At 37.1% G+C, this 21,195-nt stretch overlaps 1 protein-coding gene across 1 annotated transcript in view; it reads left to right on the top strand.

Moving 5' to 3' along the window:
* Positions 1–21,195, top strand: part of lrfn1 (leucine rich repeat and fibronectin type III domain containing 1) — a 158,103-nt gene that overhangs the window by 38,639 nt on the left and 98,269 nt on the right. The gene's annotated exons all lie outside the window — the stretch shown is intronic.

Below are 21,195 nucleotides of genomic sequence, written 5' to 3' on the forward strand. Positions count from 1 at the left end.
ACTGTAACAATCTCTTGCACTCTCCTGAGCTACAATCCTTTTTTTCTTGATCTAGCTGAAATATATTCATTCATTCTGATTGTGACCCACTTAATAACGTACATTTTTTAGATGATATTTCCTTGTTTGTCATAACCAAATCCATCATCAGTAAAGGTTTTGTGAGTCACAGTAACACACATGGACCAAATTAACAGCAAGATTGCCTACAACGTTCTCTCAGAGCAAGAACGCTTCCTTTAAGCCTGTTTGCTGTCACATGAATCAGTGAGTAATGCGGCGGCGAAGAAACAAAATCTCATATCTGTGTTAATGGTAACAAAGGAACATGTCCTACGGTGTGACTCATTGATGTGTTTTTAATAGATTTTAGACTCACTCAAGCTTCATGGCTCTGGAGAATTCGCTTTATGGCGCTTTTGCAGGGAATTACATGGAAGCAAGATCCTTCCATTGTTCTTATTTCCTTTTTGTGGTGACAGTAGAGGTGTTTGAAAAGCAAGGCAATTCTTTATTAAAATGCAATTGTCTTGTTCATGTTCGACACTTAAATAGGCATATATGGCTGTTGAACATTTACTTTTTATTAGTCTTGTCAAATCAGTTTTATTATAGAATGTTTACGCAAATTAGCATTTTTTATCTCGGTTTAGCCTCAGTAGGTGTCAAGTTGGCTTTATATTTGTTTTTTAGAACAAAAATAAAGAATCGCAATTGGGTATAACAAGGAACACTTAACAAATATTAAGTTTAATTTACATTGAACTGCCAATAAGAGATTTACAGAAAGACATGAGAGCGGTGCCACTTATAGAGAAACACGTTCTGGCATCTGATCTGGAAATTAGGCTTTTTTTTCAATGTTGTTGCATATGCTAAACAAGATTGTCATGTTGTGGTTTAAGAATTATTTATGAGAATTTAATGATGAAGTTGACATTGTCTCAAAGCAATGAGGGTTGACTTTGACAAAATATCATAGACCATTTTAATCTCAAATATATGTATGGCAAAAAATATATACATATTGTCATTGTACATATTATATTTGCAGGAGCTTTTGGTAAAAAGAGTACCTGTGTAAAGTCGGATATTGAAAGACAACGTGAGGTTTAGGTTGATGTTATCTTGCTTCTTCAACGTATCTGCATGATACACACTTTTTAGTGCATTCATTTGAATTTCTCAGATCAGACCCCAAACTCTGAATAAGAAACAAAAAAAACATTTTTTTTGGATCATAGAATCTGGAAAGAAATCTCGTCCTATATAGCCGAGACATCCCCATGCAAGATCTGAATTCCGTTCATTCTATCTGTGACAGTGAAGCCTTTTATTATATTTTAAATCATTTTCATGGCAAATTGTCCACTGCCCTTGGTTTCTTTCACTTCTATCTATTCTTAATCAAATTTCCACCCTCTCCCTAACAGCCTGGTGGTTGTCAGCTTAGATCCCAAAGTGTGTCTCGCTGATATTCACTCGTATGTCTGTAAAATCAAGAGTTCCAGTCACATTAATAAAGTCACTTTTTACAGAGGGCAAAGGTTTTCCTGAAGGAGTCGAAGCCAATTTACTATATTAAAATATAGAAGGCTATCAACTCTAGTTATTAAATTATCGAGAGACAACTCCAGTCTGACTAAAGGTCTTCTTTCATGTTGCGAACCTTGGATGCCACTGCCAAGACCCTTGATCGCTGACATTCAGCTAATGAATGGTTGTAACACACACTTCATCTCTGAGGATAGGTTAGATTTCAATACGTAGACAATCACTCTGCTGGCCTCGCTTGAGTTCATCATTTAAGAGATCAGCACACCAGCAAGTCTACAGTTCCTGTGCTGCAGCAGTGAAAACAAAGAGTCCAGAGATTGTATCAACAGTTTACTAAGTGACAAACAAAGGTGTGTAGTTGTTTAAGCATTTATGTGATGAATTCAAAGGAGAAAGATCTACTGTTCCAGAGGGATAGGTTCACCTTTACGCTCAAGTGAGGATCAGAAAAAACAAGGGAAAGAAGAGGACATGTTATTTAATAAGTTCTGCAAAAGTCCATCCCTCCGACACCGCAGATGAGTCACAAAGAGCTTCATTTGATGGAAGGTTTTGTCTTCTTCAGCTCTTCGTCAACCACCAAGATTTTATTGATGTTTTTTACGGCAAAGTTGATTACATTTCTTAAGGTTAACTTTAATGGGATGATGATCACTCTGGTAACTGCCAGAGAAGCTGCATAACATTCGGGACATGAGAACGGCGTAAGTAAAGAATTTAAAAAACAACTGTTTTGTATGAAAACAGTGTCAAAACTGAGTGTGCAGCTGAAAAAAACACCTTTTAAAATGTACCAAAATTAAAACATTTCTAAAAAAGAACTTGATTAAATATTTTATAAAACGTTAAATAATCCAAATAGTAAAAAATAACAGTACTGCACATGTAAGCTTGAAATGTTTGAAGTTAAGTTGATTTGTTAAGAGTTAAAGGGAAAAGACATTGGATAACTCTTTTATTGCCTTCATCAGTGCAGGGTTCCACCAATTCGGAATTTGTTTTGGTAGCGTTGTGCAACATTAAACATGAATTAAAACTGTAAACATTAAATATAAAAGTGTAATACAAAAATGTTTGCGTTTTGAGTTATTTTCACATTTAAACGTTGTGATGCAGTCGTACCTGGTTAAATTTACATAAATGTCTGAAACAGAGACAATGTTTGGTTAAATGTATTAAAAGTATGTACCACGTTTTGAAAACAATAGTAAAGCAAGAAAAGGAAATAAACCTCATCAAATTGTAGTAAAATAAATTGCAGTGGTGTTGCATTCCAGCAAGTCAGAGTACAAATACATACAGAAACATCTAGTATGTTTATTTATTTAGACCAATATCTACTGTGGATGAGCTCTAGAATAATTTCCTCATGTTCTTTGTATCACATTTCTTGTTTCACATTCAGTATCTGTTCTTCAACTCACCCGATTGGGCGACTCTATTGTTCTCTAAATCGGCAGATTAGGTCGAGGAAATGTGAATTTGCGGCTTCCAACACTTTGCGTCGACACATGTGCCCTCTTCCATTACCAGCTAATGATGGCTTTATCACCTCTGTAGCACAGTGTCACCTATATCTCAGAGATTAGATTATTCGCCTTGCTGATGATTTGATCCCTCCGGGCAGATTGTATCGTTAGGACCTTCAAGTGCAAGACATTTAACCTGGCTGGTTAATTACCCGTGCTAATAGCGTCTGCTGGGAGTCCATATGCCGTGTGTCAGGGCGCAACAATGCACAGGCTCGACAACCTTTGACTCGAAGATGTTGTGGGTTTGTCTGTATTGTTTTTCTTGTAAATAAAATATATTTGACGTGAAAAGCATCAAGACTTAGAGACTTAAATCAACACATTTTGCCCTTTAAAAATGTAATACAGTAAATGGAAACTATTTTCAGTGGGAACAAATGCCTCACACTACACATACAAAAAATTGCTTGTAAAGATAATTTGACATCATTTTTATGACACCACGCCTGCCTTTATAATATTAGTAATCCACACAGTAATTCATGGGATCAATAGGTTGAAATAAGAACATCGGAAATAAGAACTGTAAGAGAAAATATTAACCTTTTAAACATAAACCCAATGTAATGCCTTAATCCTTAAGTATTAGGTGAAAGATGAATTATAAATTCAATCGTTTTGTGTTTGCTAATCTTTTTCAACTCTGACACTTCTCAGGTAGTATAACTAACATTGAGAAAGTATATATTTTGTCAAACTTTTGCATGAGATTCAATTCTTCTTAATGCATCCTTCAACGCAGTCCTGCCCCAACAGCTCATCTGTGCTTTGCATTTACTGCTTAAATGTCATGACATTGCTTTATGACTGTTAAGTGATCTCAGAGGAGTTGTATACAGTAACTCTCTCAGTGAAACCAGACCCTCCTGCTCTTATATCTTCCTGGGGGACATTTTGCGTTATGATAAAAATTTTCTTTTTGCACCAATTTACCACTCTATTTAAGAAAAATCCGGGCAACTAAAAGAAACACAGAAGTAATATAAAAAATATATGAATATAAATACATAAACATAGCGATTATATAACACTAAAATGGCTCATGTTTTGATTATTATAGGAGAAAACAGATTCACATTTTACTTTTCCATTCTTAAAAAACATATGGCAAAATTTTCTCAGTCTTTTTCTGAACTGATCATTTCTGTGACAAACTAGTGAGGTGTTGGGTCACTAGTCTGGCATTTCTCTGGAATTTTGACTTTTTTAAGTGAAATACATTGTCATATTAAGAGGGTTTCTTAGCACAATCTTCCACAGCATTTCAACCACTGGTGAGTTGTAATAACTTCATGATGCTGCTGCTCTTCCTTCAAGACTTCTCACTAACAGCACTTAGAAAGACCGCAGCGCACTCGTGCCGTGGTGCTCCGGCTTAATAGAAGATTTCCAGCAGTGTAATATGATGCTGCCAGGCTTCTTGCTGCAGAGGACAGACTCTGCAGCAGACTATATGCTACATCAAGAAAACGTTGCACAAGTGAAAGCTACATAAAGTCCACTTTATTGAAGACTTCAACATAAAATGTTTTTTGCTCACATCACACTTTTTGAATTCACAGTTTGGGTGGAAAATGTTTATTTCACTTCATAGACTCGTTCAACACTTACAATGCCAATTGTTGGTTAACTGAATGCTAGAGACGGCAATGCTGCACTTGGGCCTTGCTATCCTGTACAATTCATTTTTTAAGATATCCACAACCTTGAGGTGACTTGATCTTATAATCTAAAAAAAAAATGTATGTCAATGTTATTACAGAAGTCCTTGAAATGTCGACTTTTAAACCCATACTGTTTTTAGTTTTTAATTCACTTAATTTGAGTTCCATTCATTGTATTTGCCCAATGCTATTGGATGCACCATGGCAGTTAAACTAAATTAAATAATATGTTAACATACAATTTTTTTTACATTTTTATTTAAAAACATAATGTTTTTTCATTTTGTTAACAATGCATGATCAAACTAAGACCGCGGCATAGAAGTACATTTATACGTGAGAATCCCCTCAGTATTCATTTACATTAATTATTTGTTATCCTTTTTTTTTATTTTTTTCTCAATTGATATTAGCAACATTTACTAATAAATTCAACTGTAATAACAGTATTGACTTTAACTTAATATTGTTATTAAAGGGCAACTAATGTATTGTAATTTAAGTGTATGTTAAATAGATCTGGGACCTCTATTGTACTCATCAGTTTGTGTCTGTTTGTAAAAAAATCATTTTTAATTGAAATATGTACATTACATATTTAAGCCCCACCCACTGAAAACGCTTAGTGTTTCTGGAGAGGAAATCGTATTTACCATAACCACACCCACGCCGATGTGATTGGTCAAACATCAAGGTTTGTCACTGCATGTCATCAATCCCAGAAGTCTCAGCTTCCAAGACAGCGGGGCGTGATTACAGCTGGCTGTAAGACCATTATTACGTCTGGGAGTCTCTTGTTCGCTCAGACAGGGGGAGAACTTTATAAAAGTAATAACTCAAAACATGGTCATGATGAGGTACTTACTGCATCTTGGAGAGGAAGACTTCAACATTTGAAACATGTGAGTAAGTCAGGGGCATTTGGTTTTCACATTAGTTGCCCTTTAAAATAAATACAGATACAATCTTGACTTTCTTGCCCCACACAGGCAGCATACATTAGGGTGACATGGGTGAGAGAGAAACTCCCTCCCCTCTATCAGAAGGCTGCAGAAGTGCTGCAGAGGAAGATTAGTGTCAGGGCGACATGGTGCATGGCGAGACCACTGACGCTGAATATGTATCAGCTAGTAACAAGGCCGCGTTTGTGTCACTGATCTTTGTTCTTCTCTCTCTAAAGAGAAAATGGAATATTTAATTGGAGGTCAAGAGTCTTGCATAAGGAGATTTAATTAGTATAAGTTAAATCAGTTATCAGGGCTAATATTAGCCACTGGTGGATGATGGTTTGAATCTTTCAGTTTATCTATGTTCTAGTGTCTCTGGTGCTTCCCAGTCTACTTCTACTTGTTTCTTGGCATTACCCCACTAAGGATTGTCACTCGAAATCATCTCTGTCCACTTTGATCTTGATAATCCTCCGAACTTTATAAGTCACTTATCAGACTTTTCTAGGGCTAGGTATCGATCAACCATTTTCGCTACGTTACGGATACCTTAACTTCTATACCGGTTCCCTGAACAAATTAGTCTGAAGTTTACTGCCGCTGTCAGTTATCATTTTTCCTTCAGAAACAAAAAAAAAGGGAAATTATAAAGTTTTGATCACATGTGGGTATCGATACTCAGTCCTTGTGTAAGAGCTGCTATCTCTTAACGTCATGGTTACTCTCACTACTAAATCGAAATTCTTTGGACGGAGCTGGAATTTTGTCAGTTCATTATAAAGTTATATAAAGCCACACAAAAATCTACAAAATCACTAAATCTCAGATTATACATCAAAATTGGACATGCAAATGAGACATCTGGAAGACCCTCAGGTTCACCACCAGTCAGACGAGTTCCACACTCCTGCACTACACAATTCTTTAGGCAGTCAAATAAAACATCACCATCAATAATATCTTCCAGACCTTGCTCTTATATTTATTTTCATGTTAAGTTTGAGTGCTGTTATTCTTATCCCCCAGATGTTATTTATACTATTTTATGTTAAGGACATTTCCCAAAAAACATAGTTGAAGGGTTTTTTAATGAGATTATAAAACATTCCTTCTCAATTAAGCTTCCTTCAGTGGGCAGGAACGCATACTTTCTACCATTTTATTGTCCCCTGCAGTTCTGCCAACATCCAGTGAGTTTATTCCTACAACACTCTGCCCCATCTGCTTTCACATTTTAAAGAAGGTTCTGAATTGACTGCTTTTAAAATGAGCAAACATTCATTATTTCATCAGAGCTCTGCATGAGCTGTACAAGCGCTGGCTATCGCTTTGCACCAAGCCTCTGAGAAGTCATTTGTGACTTGTTAGGATGGGTTTATTTTTAGTTCTCCTTGCACCCGAGTGTATCAGGCTGCCTTTGATATACTGTATACAGTGAGGAGACTAACACACTTGCTGTTAAACACCTTCTGTTTGAGTCTCACATAGTTGCTTTCTTAGCTATTGAATGTGTGAAATGATGTATGTTGGCTCTTGAATGAACACAGTGGTGCGAACAAAATTCCTGCTTTAGAAGACGATGCTAATGATATAGAAGCTTTATCCTGTTCTGAGGAATGATGTCTCGGCTACAGCATAAAAGGCTGGCTCCATGTTTGGAAACTGTAAGGATGTCCCCGGAGAGCTTGTTTGAACTCTATACAATCATGCCAAGTTCTTCAGATCGGAAAACATTCTCTGGGTTAAACGTTATTATTATACCCAGAGAATATAACTTTTTTGTATTTGTATTTTCATAAAACTTGTGATGACACATCAACTTCAAACTAGTTGAATGACTCATATACCGTAACTTGAGGTGTTTTGTGTGACCTTTATTTTCACTTTAAAAGTTCTTGGATGGTGTGAACATGCTACATACACATTTTGTGGTACAAAAACAAAGTTAAAGCTATGTTATTTACAAAGTCGTCATAACGCATATTATATTTAATTGTCCACAATCTGATTCATTACCTCATCCTTTATTCAGACAATGGAGGTCTGGAAACAGAATATTCGTCGAACTCCTGCAAACCGGGACGTTTAGCAAGTGCTCATGGGAAATTTGGTCTCCCGTCAGGCTAAGCACTACCACTTTACTCCACTGGTGTTGCTCGATTTCAAATCGCATGGAATTGCTTTAACTCGACTTAAACAAGTCAAATGATTGTTTTTAATGAACACAGTTAAATGCAAACTTTAACCTACAGCATATCTTTAAATATATATTTAGTTTGAAACTTATATATATATCGCATTGTAACAGATTAGATATCGACCAAAAGTAGATTATGTATTATCTTATTATTTTTTTCATCTTTTCCTTTTCAGTTTCAGTAAATTTCAGTAAAACAGATTTTTGTTTTTTAGATGTCATACATTTATAAACATATTAATTTCATCTACAAAATTGTCAACAGACGTCAATTTACTAATCATACATAATTTTTTGTTTCATATACATCATACCCATGTTATCGTACAAAGATAAGCAAGAATCAATCCTTTTTAACGGAAGTAAACCAAAATGAAACATGAAAGCTTAACTAACCTGTGTTTAGTCAGGCCTTTTAAGAGGTTTTAGAAATGTGATATTGTGTTTAGCTCTGCTTCACTTTAGCTGTGACAAGCTTTCAAATACGAGTCGGTTTGTAAGAGCTGCGGATAGAAACCGCCTGAGGCGGATTTGGCATAAACTCTCGTGTGCGTGTGTTCACTTCTCTCCTCTTTTCACACTTTGCATTCCCTCCTTTTCCTCTACACAGCATACAACTCTTGTTGATGACTTATTAAAATCTCTGTCTTTGATCAATCTCTCACCTGCACCTGTGTGTTCGGACCAGGACACGAACTAAACGCCACTCTTGCTGCATTTTTCTGGGTCAAGTGCAAAATGAAAATACAGTAGTCAGTGATGCACCAGCACAGGTTTCTATGGTAACTGCGAGGCTGTATCAATGCAGTTGTTTCTCTGCATCTCGCTCCACAATTTCATCCCGGCAAGAGTGAGGGGTGATCCCAGAGGACTGGAGCAGAAAGTGGGGCAACACCTCACACCGCTGTCAAACAAAATCTCCCAGTGAAAAGACATCAGACTCTTCCTGAAGACGTGCCAAAGGTTTGTCATCGAAAACAATAACACACTGTCCACTCTGTGTCAACTTTAGGGATCTGAGTGGGAGGTTACTTAAAAAATACCTGTTGAAAGTTGAAAAAAAAAAATAATTAAAAAAGAAAAATGTATAGAGACATATAATCAAGCTGTTAAAAAATGACTCACTCAGTTGCTTAATGAATGATTAATTGAAAACCCTTAATGAAGAAATCAAAGCTTATGTGTTGTGCTGTCAACATGAAGAGTAGTTTATTTCAGACATATATTAAGTTTCCAACGAGTGTTAATTACATTTATTTGACAACCAGTCCAGGGAATGACAGGCAGGTTTTTAGGATCGTTCATTCGGAAGAGAAAAGTGCAGGTGAAGTTGAACGGGAGTGGACGACTGTCATCACATTGGGTGATTTGTGACACAAGAGTGGCATCTCGGGTCAAATGGAACCTTTTTAGGACAAAAGTGAGACTTGAAATAATGAATGGCTTCCAGACGAAATGACAAAAGGCAGGGTTTGAGTGTCTGGGTTGAAGCCTCTGAAAAGACATGATCCGAAATGATATCATCAGAAGGAGGGCAGACACGTGGTTTATACACATGGTGAGGAGCGACAGTGTTGGACTAGGACTGTTAGAAATATATACATGTGAATGAGGTTCATTGCTGACAATAGAAAAAAGAAATATTAGAATGACTAGGGAGGATAATAAAAATAAAGCCAGATGGACATTGATTGGACATTTTCAAAAGAAGAAGAAGATAGCAAGAAAGTACGTTTAAAAAGTGGGATCAAAAAGGTATGCATGGATGGATCAACATGGACTTTGCTAAAGGGGTCGCATGGTATACTTTGCTGAGTTTCAAACCAATACCCCCAGTAAACTTACTAGTCAGATAGATTGTGTAATTACATGATGCGATGAAGCTTATTAAAATAATGCTCACGATATCAGGAAAAAGTATTTTTATCATGATTTAGACATAAATCATCATTTCACCTGATGCCATGGTTACAAAAAGAAGTAGTTTTATTTAGATTCCGGACAGATTTCACAAGACATTAGCCAAATGAATGTTCATGTTAATGTGGCAATAATCTTGCAGATCAAATTTCATTATTTATTCCAGGCATACTTATAAAGTTGTGTTTTCAGCTTTGCTTAAAGGGCAACTCATATGAAAACCCAACTCTCCTGACTTACATGTTTCAAATGTTGAAGTCTTTCTCTCCAAGACGTTGTAAGTCCCTCATCATGACGATTTTCTGAAATCGCGGCAAATGAGAGGTTACGAGAGCAGGGTCCATTATGACACAGTAATGACTCTACCATTTCTCCTGCAGCCAGCTGTAATCACGCCCCACTTTGTTGATACAATGAGTCTCTTGGAGGTGGAGACTTCCAGGATTAATGACGCTCGGGAACAAACCTTGGCGCTTGACCAATAAAAGCAGAGTGAGCGGGGTTATGGTAAACAACATCTAAGCTTCAGAAATGATATGTACTGTAAAGTGGGCACATTTTAATTTAAAGAGTTTTGTACAAACAGACACATACTGAAGATTACAATAGAAGAGAAAATTCAATTAAACACATCATTTGCCCTTTAAATGGTAGTAAATTATATATAGATTTGCATGTATTATATACTGAATAAATTGAGATTCTACTTAGAAAAAAATAAATCCAATAATTATTGAGTTTAAGGAACATATTAAAGGGATGTACACACAAAGATCTGGTTTATGACCACAAATGATTTATAGTGGTCTAAAATAGGGAATGATTTAAATGTTTTATAATATACCAGTATTGTCCCAACTCAATTTCTTCCTAATTACTGTTTTTTTAGCCAATATTAGAAAAAGCATTGAAGCTCACAAAAACAAATTAGCATTAGTGAATGAATTAGCACTTTCTCAGGTTAATTTGGGACATTGTCTTTCAAACTTATTCAGTCCTCCGTGAATGAATCATCAGCTGCGCCAGATGTGCTGATGTTTAATACAGTTCCCAAATGCCAGCGACCACCTTCCCCAGTAAATATTAAATCACCTGCTGTTCACAGAATAAAGGAACCAATTTTTGTCAAAACACAAAGATGAATTCCCATCCTGGGCCAATGTTAACATCGGAGACAGGGAGTGGAGGAAGTTCAAAGTGGGTATCACAGTGGGGTGTCAACTTTAAATTAGCTGAGAGCGAAGGTGCGGCTCAGGAAGGTTTGAAGTTTGACATGTTTCACTGCCTTACTCTAGCTTTCCGCAACTCCTTCCAGGATCACCACAGGGCTCCTGACTCTGCACCTGTCGAACTCTCAGCTGCTTATATACGAAACCTGCAAAGTAGGTATAAGATAAGTGCTATTCTTGACAGCAACGTCTTCTCAAACAAAGTGAACTGAAAAGGTTAAACTTGACAAGTCTGAAGAGTATGAAATGGAACATTGACCAGTAAGGATGCTTTCTGATTGGTGAAAATTCCACATAAAAAAAAAAAAATCAACAGTACATCTATTGCCCTTTTTGTATGTTATATAATACCCATAAAACAAACAATTTAAATATAATTATCAGGATAATTCACTAAACCATTGGTTAAGTTGTTAATTATAAAAATGTTTTTTATTGCCTATTTTCCTGATGTTATGCAGCAATAGAAGCGAAAAAAAGAGAAAAGGATCCGACCAACTCCTACAGTTTGACAATAAACAAAAGAGTTATACGATTATAGACGTGCAAAGAGAATTTTAGTGCGCCAGTGAGTTATATTAGAGCTGGGAGCACAGTCTGTGTTGCTGCATACAAAATTTTGTTTACCCCTGCAACTTCTATCTCTGTAGGTTCCACAATCAACGATGCACATGCTTTTAAACCTCATTTATCATCATCAGGTTGTATTTTATGTGATTAAAAACAGGGCTATGCCCGGATTCGCACATAAAAAATGCACGTGATGATGCTAATGGAGCGTCTCTGCAGGACTTGAGCAGAGTAGATTTTCAAGGTTGCATCTGTTGTCTGTTTTTCTGTCGTGTTTAATGTCTTTCGCTGCAACTCATCCTGTCACTCAAATATCTTTGGCTATGACCTTGATTTGTGCTTCCAAAACGGCAGAAGCTTGATATGTTTTGTTAGAAAGCAAGACAGGAATGAAAAAAAACACCTGAAGTATGAAATGTTTGAAAGAAAAGAAAACATTTATTTTGGCTTATTGAGGTAAACAAAGTTGCAATGAAAATGTAAACATTAAATAATAATAATCTATTCCAGTGTACAATAAATTAAGAGTTTTAATTGATTGAACTTTGGAATCTGAGGTCCAAATATGTTCTATCCTTTATATGACTGAGACCAGCCGGATGTGTTTTGCTGGCATGTCCATACGTTGGTGAAGAAGGGATAAATTTGATGAGGTAAAATTGCGTCATGCAAAAGCTGAATTTCAAGTTTTTAAAGCATTTGGTTCTAAGGAGATCTTTGTGACTCAAAGTTCCCCCTAATTACAAGCCTTGAATCAATAAATGAAAAAAAAACAACTGAGAAGTAAATGTTTACCCTTGTGTTGTCTCAGGGTCAAGGTGAGCTGGAGGCCAGAAAACAAATTGGTTTGTGGTATCCCTTGTATTGTCTCTGGGTGAAGGTAAAAATCATTTAATTTTACAGATTTCATTTTGAAATATCTAGTAAACAGTTGGTACTAACCAGAGTGAATACTTGTGATTGATGTGGAGGGCTTTATTTAATAGTAAATGGCCATGACTTTGTCTCATAAGCTTGTTTCTAAAAGTATAACCTGCCTATGAAGATATTCACGCCTAACAATAAATCATTATTAGACCTTGACTGGTTTAAAACAAAGATTTTAGATCATTTTATGTTCATCAATATTCACTTAAGGCAGTCCTTTTTCTAAGAAAAGTAAGTAAGTAAGTAAGTAAGTAATATATATTTATATAGCGCTTTTCGAGACCAGGGTCACAAAGCGCTTTAACAATCAAAACAATACTCAAAACAGTACATACTACAAAGATCAAGACAACACCGAGAACAACACAGGAGTTCGAGAAATTCAAGGAAAAGCCTGAACAAATAGAAACGTCTTAAGATGTTTCTTAAAGGAGTCAGTAGACTCCATCAAGCGCAAAGAGAGAGGAAGATTGTTCCAAAGCTTAGGAGCAACAGCCTGAAAAGATTTCTCTCCTCTGGTCCTGAGCCGTGTGCGTGGAACCATAAGTAGATTCTGATCCACAGACCTCAGAGCCCGAGCTGGGGTGTAAGGCTGGATCAGATCAGTGATGTAAGGAGGAGCCTGAACATGAATAGCTCTGAAAGTAAGAACCAGAATTTTAAAGTTGATCCTGAAAGAAACTGGAAGCCAGTGAAGAGTTTTAAGGACCGGAGAAATGTGAGTTCTTCTACTAGAGCGGGTCAGAATTCTCGCTGCAGAGTTCTGAATCAACTGCAGGCGAGACAGCTCCTTCTTGTTAAGACATGAAAACAAACTGTTACAATAGTCCAGACGAGAAGAAACAAACGCATGGATTACAAGCTCCAGATCATGTTGTGACAGCATTTTCCTAAGTTTAGAGATTTTTCTCAGTTGAAGGAAACAGTTTCTGGTCAGTTTTCTACAGTGTTGAACAAGAGACATGTCTTTATCAAATACAACACCCAGGTTTCTCAGGCTCAGTTTGACAGACTGACCTAAGTCACCCAAGTACTGACTCAACCCTGGAATCGTATCATCAGGAGCAATCACCAGAGTTTCAGTTTTGTCCACATTAAGCTGTAAAGTGTTTTCACTCAGCCATTGTTTGATTTCTAGCAAACAATTGACTAAGCTGTTCAGCCTTTGGGGCTCAGTTGGGTCAAAAGAGCAGTAGAGCTGGATGTCATCAGCAAAAATGTGATAAGAAACATCTGGAAATCTCTGAATGATTTTACCAAGGGGAATCAAGTACAGCAAAAACAATAAAGGACCCAGAACAGAACCTTGAGGGACTCCACACAACAGATCTGCCGATTCAGACCTCATTTGATTGGCAGATACACTAAAACTGCGCCCAGAAAGGTAAGATGAGAACCATTCTAACACAGAACCAGACAGTCCCACTTCATCCCTTAGTCTTCTCAGCAGGATCTGGTGATCAACTGTGTCAAAGGCTGACGACAGATCCAAGAGAACCAGAAAAGATCTGATACATGACGCTTAACAATGTCCATCAATCTTAGTGGCAGCCCCACATCATTTAGTGATGTCTGCCTGACAATATGATAAAATGTTAGTTTTTCATGTCAGGTGCAAAGTCATTTTCCTTTTCTTAAGATTTATTTTGCGTTGGTGTGTTTATGGCCAAATAAAAACTGTTTTTTAGGGCGTCAATGTTAAACACACTTTAAAGGCTTCAACACTGTCATCTTTGTGACTCATGACACAGTCATTTGGAATGAACTTTAAATTAGCATTTCATTTGAGGTTTAAATTGATGCATTTGAACTCCTGGGGCAAAATTAAAATACATGCCGAGACAAGTCTAAACTGAAACAAAATTATGATTTGGATCGTTTGCAACAAGCAGTCAGTATATAGCGATTGATTTTATTCCATTTTTGAGGAATCATGGAGCTCTCTATTGTAAAGAGACTGAAGAAAAGCAGCTAATGCTGAGTTGAGAGCAGCTTATCCCTGACAGAAAGTAGAGTGGATCAATACGGTTAGATGATATCTTCAGAGCAATTATGAAGTCAGAACAGCAGAAGGAGAGATGCAGGTTAGTGCAGGGAAATGTTTGTAATCTTGACTTTTATTTATTTTATTTATTTATTTTGTCATGATATAGAAATCTTGTAACAAATATATAAATATATAGTGAATAAGTATTTATGAATTGACTTGCCTTTCGCTGCTCCTCCAAAAAAGAGAATGTGCCAAATGAAATCACATCGACATTCATCAGCATTGACAGCTGCACAGTGGTTATAAACAAATCTGTGATACAAATTCAGGGCTTAGCTAAATGAAGGAGTCCTGGTGTGCCCATTTGTTCTTAATAATGTGAGCATTCAGATGAGATTAATATTTTATTACATACAACAATGGCAAGATGAATAATGTATGCTTACAACCAAGGTTAGATAACAATTTTCTTTAACATTTGGCAATTTACTGTATGATTATTTCTTCTTGTGAGAGTTAAACGGAGCATGTTAAGTGTTGCTCTTTAAAAAACAACAATGCTGTAACACATCGAGGTCATCGGGTCTGTAGTTGTCAAGGTCCGATTACAGACCTGACCGGCAAGGATACACTTGATGAATTGGAGGAGTACGTACGGCTTCTTTTCAGGATGTTTACGGACATCATTATTTTGTGTCGTGAGGAGGACATTTTTGATGGCCTTGGGATCTTCTATCCAAGGCAAGAGCTCCAGTCTTCACAAGAATAGTTTCCAATTGAAGGGAAAGTTGTCCTTCACTTTCTTTCCATGCACCCCCATCCATGTTAAATGTACATGAAAGATTTGGAATCAGTTCCCTCTTTAATTATAGACAATCAGTCCAGTCACTAATGAATGTTCCCACATTCACCAATAATGTATCCAGAAACTACATTCTCATGGTCCTACGATTTTTGTTAAAGGTTGAGGAAAAGTATTCCTCCTTGATTCAATCGAAAGAAAGGCTTCAGGTCACTTAAAGATGTCCGGATTGCAATATCTTGCATGAAAGCTTCTGCATTTAAATGGAACAGCCTGGTCTCGAAAAGCGCTATATAAATAAATATTACTTACTTACTTACTTACAATAAACACTTTATTTGGCTAATCTGTTGCCCGCCATGTCTTGCTCTTTCTAGTTGTCCCTCTTGTTCTCAGTTTTGTATGATGTTTATAAAACAGATTACATTAAACTATTTTAAATACATTTTGAAACACCTTTACGTCTCTAAGGACTTATATAAAATCGACCACATGCAAAGGCACAGGATTTGTAGAATGAGTGCGGTATTGTACAAGCCATTGCTCTGAAAGAGACTCAACAGCAGCTTTAATCTGGAAACAAAGATAGACAATGGTCTTTTATCTCACCAGTATTCTGCATTTGCGTACATGAACAGAAAACCCATGGGATAATCTTTGTATGCAATTTTCTGATTTGTTTCCTTTACGGTTGGAACTGTCTGCAGCTATAGTTTGTGATTTTATAAATACTGATTTGTTGAAGAGGAATCTGCTGAGGGCAGAGGATTATACCACCTCCAAACTACACAACCGTCATTAATCAGACTCTTGACTGACAATCCAAAGACTGCTGCTATGTTCCCCTCAGACCCTATGAATACTTATGTTGATTGTCTCTCATCCTCAATCTTTGTCCTTTGTGTCGTTCATTTAAAGCAGGCTGCAATTTAAAGTCTTCATAGATTCCTGTCTGCTAATTTCCCTGTTGAGTTATTTTTGTCTATTCTCGGTCTGGAGGATGTTACTGCTTCTTAAACAGAGAGAAGAGACTGTTGTTTTGATCTGAGCGGTGTCGACACATAGAGTCATCACTAACTTAACTGCTGCCAAGCCTTTTTAAAGTGTGACTTACTATGTGGAGATGCCGCACAGAGTCTGAGAACATGTGCTGTGTGCCACAATCATCTGAGTGAAGGTTTGTTGTTACACAATCCCGAAAACAGAGCGATAATCGATGTAGCTTGTCCTTGTTGTAAACTAGTTTTTGAAAACAGAATTTAAGAAAATGTGTAATTTTAGATAAGCTGTAACGTTTCTGAAACCAGGCAATGATTTCTTAACACAACCATCCTTCCACTGACACCATTTGTATACTGATAATAGACAATGTCTAATTATCAGATTAGTTGCCATGGCAAATCTCTGGTAGGAAATGTGGAAAAAGCAGAGATACATTGAGAATCAACTCAGACCTTTTTCTCTTTAATGTGAGTTAAGCATTTCCTTCAGATAAAACTTCTAAATCCAAAAGCGTAGTCGCTGATCCGACGATCCAAACGGGGAAAACGAAGAAACGAACAGGAACTGAGGAGGGTGCAGGCTGCAGACAGTCACTGGCACTGGAGACGAACGAGAGGAAAAACAAAATCAGAAAACTAGAATTACCAACAAAAAGCGCTGACAATGCAGGAGAATTTGTCCAGGTAGTACTAGGAAGTATTCCAAAAGGTCTAAGTAGTCATCAGGAAGTTACCAGGTCATTTGACGAGATCCACTGATGATGCGTTCAGGGAACCCAGGTTCTTTTCAGCACCGCTCCATAATTGCCAGATTGTCCGCAGCTGCTGCTTCCCCTCTTCTGTCAACAAAAAGTCCTGGAAAAATAACGCTCAAAATAATAAAGTGATGTCAGAACTATGACATATTTGGTATAATCTGCCATGTATTCTGCAAAATAACTGTTAAATGGATAAATGGATTTCCAATGATACCATCTGGGTCCACAATTTTGTGATGGCTTCATCGTTTATAAAGATCGTTCCAAAGCTTAGGAGCAAAAGCCTGGATGGATTTCTCTCCTCTGGTCCAGAAGCATGTTCAGGAACCATCAGTAGATTCTGATCCACAGACCTCAAAGCCCGAGCTGGGGTGTAAGGCTGGATCAGATCACTGATGTAAGGAGCCTGACCATGAATAGATCTGAAAGTAAGAACCTGAATGTTAAAGTTGATCCTGAAAGAAACTGGCAGCCAATGAAGAGTTTTCAGGATCGGAGTGAGTTCTTCTAGCGGATCAGAATTCTCGTTTTCCGCTCCTTCTTTTTAAGACATGAAAACAGACTGTTGCAATAGTCTAGACGAGAAGACACAAACTCATGGCTCCAGATCATGTTGTGACAACATTTTCCTAATTATTAATTATTAATTAAGCCTACCTGACTATAAACCGAAGGTTTCTATTGTTACAAATAAACAGTAGTGACATCAGTATTCAATCTCAATCAAAGGACTTTGTTAATAAATCCATTAACTTCACGGATGAAGTGCAACTACTTTGCACCCGCTCGAGCGGCCTATGGCTCTTAGGATTTCTCCGTCCCACTAATGTGTCTATTTCTGGGTAATATCACGCAAATAAGGAAAGGCAGTTGAGATGTACGGTCGAAGACCTTTCACCACAGAAAGACACATTGTGCGTCACCGCTGTTGCCTGTTGCCATATCAAGCCTACAGCGCACGTCTGGTTATAACATGAGAGATTAAGGTAAAGGTTTTTGTTGTTGTTTTAATTTAACAGAAGAAAAATTAAACACATCTTGAGGCACATTCACTTGCTCTTCACTTGAAAGCTGCACCATATACTTTTTGCGTGTTTTCCATGATGACGGTTTCTATGATGCACAAAAAATTCTAATCAAAACTAGTGTCTTCTTCAGCATAATCTTTCCTAACGTCTGTCACACTTTTTAATTTACTGCTAGAGGGTTCCCTGGTGTCGCTTGTCACTACAGATCTATAAATGTGCGTGGGAAAAGTAATAAAAAATACCAGCCAAATTATTTCAGTATTTCAAATATTGGTTAAAAATCGAATGTGCTCCTCATAGGGGGCATCAGAACTTAATTTTACTTTCAGAGGTGTTTATGGTCAGGCTCCACCTTTCATCAGTGACCCAGCCTTACACCCCAGCTCGGGTTCTGAGGTCTGTGGATCAGAATCTACTGATGGTTCCTCGCACACGGTTCAGGACCAGAGGAGAGAAATCCTTCCAGGCTGTTGCTCCTAAGCTTTGGAACGATCTTCCTCTCCATCTTCTCTTGATGGAACTACTGACTCTTTCAAGAAACATCTTAAGACATTCTTATTTATGCAGGCTTTTTCCTAATTTTTTTGGGGCAGCTGTGTTTGTGTCTATGTTGTGTTGAGCTTTTAAAAAGGTATTTTAACTGTGGATTGTTTGGATTGTTTAAGTGCGACCCTGGTCATTACAAAAAAATATTACTTACTACTTACTTACTATCTCTTCATCAAAAGATGTGATATTTTTTAACAGTTTGGGAACATAAATGTAAATTAGAGAGTTCAGGTCCATGTTTTGTTATCACATGATCTTTTTAAACATCTTTTTTCATATAGTTCTACCTAACCTAACCTAAAACATAAATCCATACATAACAAATCGTATCCATGTCTCAAGAAAGTGTGACATCATGTAAGGTTACATACATAGCATACAGGCCCACTGGTCATTCTATTAATAAAATCCACTGTGTTCTGTGTACACACACAAAGAAAACATCTATCTATACATCATTCATATACTGTGGCAGTATATGAATGTGTGTTTGAATATTCAACAGCTCTCTGGAGTCTGCAGTAAAGCAAATGTCAAAGATGGGGATCGTTCTGTGTTTCCTAGTCTCAGCCGTTTCTACCCTCCCCGATTGTGGCCGAGAAATCCTCATTCCCCAGCAGACAGACGCCAACTTTCATCTCTTTACAGTCGTCTTCAGAGGGCCACTTCTGGCCGAGAACATAAATTCAAAGTGAGCTGCGAAGTCAATCTCATGGGGATTTGGCAGGCGCACCAGACTCGGCCTTTTGATCATTCCCATTGGTAAATATCGGCGTTGACATTTTCTTAACGCTAATGAGACCTCACTTATATTTTTCTTAGATTTGACCTATTGGATTATGTTCAAGTACTTGAGCTTACTGTCCTCTTTATTGAAGGTCAGTAATACATTTGTCCTGGCTGTCGGGTCCCACCCCCCAGGTCAAGCATTGCGCAATCATCCAACAAAACATGTCATATAATTTTTAGCCGACCCGCCTTGAAGGCATTGTATAAAAATGGCTATGGTCCAGTGAAAGTACTCAAATTTCAAGGGAGTATCGGGGATTTATTAAGTATGGAGCCAATTCAGTATACAGTGTAATTTATCAAGCATGAATACTTGCAGAGGCAGCAGCAGCAGCAGCCTGACCATGGAGTAAATAAAACTAAATTTACTGACTATGGCTGCTCAAGTCACCTCACAGTTCAGGGGGCTGATTCACAGGCTTTACATCATTCTTATTTGACTCTTTATTCCCAAAAGGAAAATATAGTGGCTCATTTGTAATCACTGGCTGCCCACTCTCACACATAACTTCAATATACCTGGAGCATGGTAACATTTTCTCTTTGTTTTACATGGAAACTTTTTTATATGCTTTGCATAACTTGCTATATAAAAACAAATAATGGGGTCATTTATGATTCAGTTGAGTTTTAATGGAATGTTTATGTAATCTTTCCCCTAACTCCTATTTTTTTCTTTGATTATATCGATTTATTTAAAAAACAAAATTGACAGTACATGACTATGAGGAAGTTGTAATGGTGTTACAGATTACCTTCTCAATCTATGAACCTCTTGAAAACAAATTATTTTTCAAATGTTAAACCCTTTGGATAATTATACTTAAGTATCACACTTTGGATATCTACAACAACTAAAACCTTCTCAGCATCACAACTCTTTTATGTGTTGGCCTGTAGAACACCAGAAAAGGAGCTATTTTTATTTACCTCAAGGGTCGATATGAAACACTGTTGGAGACAAATTTCTCTTGTAATGATTAATAAAAACTAATTTTACTAAATATTTTCCCTTTTCTGTGTCTTGACAACACATATTGTAGCTGTCAAGTGGAATATTACGTTCAATTGGCAATGTTTAACATGGTATAGTTATTTGGAAAAAGAAACCTCTTTAATGAACGAAAGAAATTGGTTTTGGAAGGAAGTGACATTATTTTTGGTGATGGAAACTTATTAATGCAAGTCAAAACAAAATTCAGAGGATTGTGTCGTGAAGAATAGAGTATATCAGAGGCACATCTCCCCTAGACAATTCTGGGAGATGTCAGATGATGAATTTAAGAAATTGTGGTGAATAACAAAAAGAGATGAGTGAAGATGACCAATGAGTATGTGGTTATTGAAGACATGAAGAGGATACGTGTGACAAGATAATGAAGAACAGTCAAAAGTGAGGAGGCTGACTTGCTGACCACTGACAAGAAAACACAAATAATGCCATATTAAGTCATGTGAAGTCATTTATCAAATGTCCAAGATCTTGGCGGGCCAGGTCATTGACGGTTAACAATTATTTTTTTAGTTTTTCTTGTAGGATTTGTCATATTCAAGTATTTGGCCATTGACACAGTGTCAATGATGAGTTTGTTGTTTTTCCAACCATTAGCTTTCTCAATGGACACTTCCTGGACTGCAAACATTTGCTACTGCCACAATAATTTGGCGAGAACTTCCCACAGTGGGAGGATGTTATGCAATTTGTAAGCAGTCTCTAGTCTGTGGCTTCATCACT

The sequence above is a fragment of the Callionymus lyra genome, chromosome 7 (genome assembly GCF_982586985.1).
Source record: "Callionymus lyra chromosome 7, fCalLyr1.hap1.1, whole genome shotgun sequence".
In the NCBI taxonomy this organism is placed as follows: domain Eukaryota; kingdom Metazoa; phylum Chordata; class Actinopteri; order Syngnathiformes; family Callionymidae; genus Callionymus; species Callionymus lyra.